We start from the raw sequence: 1,890 nt of genomic DNA on the forward strand, positions 1-1,890 counted from the left end.
ACCCGTGGTTGCCACATGTGCTAGGTCCCATGACACCTACTTCTATAATCGACCGTCGTACCAAGTAGGATCACCGCTGATGTTAGTACCCCCGGTGGCCTTCAACTCATCGGGACACCGACACTAGCAACACCGCCCACTAGCGCCCACCGTGTGTACCTCATCCGCCAAGAGCTCAATCACACAAAAAACTCTTGGAAAACGCAGCGTCTAGGAGGCGCTTAGGCACTATGCAACGACCAAACAACATACTTAGGACATAAGCGAAACTCTAGGCAAGACAAGCAAGAAATTGTTCACGAAAGATAGAAATCATGCCTCTAATTTTTCGTTTGCCTTCAGTAAATTTCCCCATTGGCGTTCTCCCTCTCCCTGACGCCTTCGTCTTCTCCTCCCCGTCGACCTACCAGCTGCCACTCAGCAAACCAGTATGCTCCTCCACTCGGCGAACCACCATCCCCCGCCACCCGCAGCTTGCATCGCTACTGCTACGCCATCCCGAGCAACTTCCTCCACCTCATGACCATTGCCCTGGCCATCCTTCTAACCAACCCCCCTTTCCGGCCCCCTTCTTTAGCATTGGCCACTCCCCCCACACCCGCAACCATCAAGCCTTGACCAGCGGCAACTCAGAGCCCGTCCACAGCTGGCGGTGCTCCACATTTTCCGAGCACCGACTGAAATGCCCAATTTTTCGGTGTCCCGAAGGATAGCAATTGCAGGATATAATGTACTTTTCCATTTGAGACCGGTTACCATACACGAGTTACACATACAAATTTGTGAACTTATAATCACAACAACTTGCATCCGGTGAGACAATTAATCGGCACGAAAGCAATTGATTTTAGCATGGCTTACCGACGTAGCAGTTGAGCGTGCTGGCGAACTGCGTGAGCTGTCCAACACAACTGCTGTGCTTGGCAGGGATGAAGTCAAACATACCTGCGCTCGTTCTGGCCGCCAGGTCCGTTGAAGCAGGCCCCATTCATCATCACGTCCCCCTGCGAGTTCCTTGGCAGGGATGAAGTCAAACACACCCAGTCCTTGTACTCGCTGTAGGGTTCGTCCTCCCGCTCAGTCACCGCCTTGGCGTTGTTGTCATCGCGCGTGATGAGCCGGTTCCCCTGGCTGAAGATGATCGGGTTCTGGTTGCCGCCGATGGCGTACATCTGCCAGTGCGCGTAGTCATTGTTCAGCACGTGGAAGAAGCCAAATCGGCACCATGACAACCACCGTCGATGGTCTCGTTGCTGTTCATGATGAGCTCCAGGGAGAGCCTGATCACCATGGACCGCAAGAAGACGATCCAAAGGGGCCGGTCCTGGACTATGCCGAACCGGAGCGTGCCTTTTTTTTAGGGACAATGAGCTCGTTGTCGCTCGGGTCAGTGATCACGTAGGTCCTGCCACCGGCGCCGCCCACGGCGTTTTGGCCCAAGCCGCGCGCAGGTGGGGAGCCGCTACCGGTCGCTGGCCCAGTTGGTGCGGCAGCACCAACACCGGTCGATGGGGTACGCACGGGCCGACGTATCTGCTCCCCAGCAGACTGCCGCACCGTCGCTCGGTGCATGTCCCACTTGAAGCGCTTGAGCTCAACCCTAAGTAGTTCTCGAGTAATATAATAATGACAAATAGGTTAAAAAAAATTCTTGGACTAAGCTAAGTTCATGTTTTCGATCAGAACATCTCACACTCAAAAACAAAGATTATATCAAAAGTTCAAAACATGTCAGTTTCGAGAGTTGATTAACACACTAGTAGAAAACAGGGCTATCGTTCGGGCCTGGCCAGCCCATTAGTCCCGGTTCTTCAACAACCGGGACCAATGGGGGGTATTAGACACGGTTCATGAGCCCAGGGGGCCGGCCGGGGCATCGTGGGCATTGGT

At 54.0% G+C, this 1,890-nt stretch overlaps 1 pseudogene; it reads right to left on the bottom strand.

Annotated features, from left to right (window-relative positions):
- Positions 1 to 847: 847 nt before the first annotated feature.
- On the bottom strand, positions 848 to 1,572 carry LOC123172529 (probable pectate lyase 18; annotated as a pseudogene).
- Positions 1,573 to 1,890: the final 318 nt, after the last annotated feature.

The sequence above is a fragment of the Triticum aestivum genome, unplaced genomic scaffold, assembly GCF_018294505.1.
Source record: "Triticum aestivum cultivar Chinese Spring unplaced genomic scaffold, IWGSC CS RefSeq v2.1 scaffold1148, whole genome shotgun sequence".
Classification (NCBI taxonomy): domain Eukaryota; kingdom Viridiplantae; phylum Streptophyta; class Magnoliopsida; order Poales; family Poaceae; genus Triticum; species Triticum aestivum.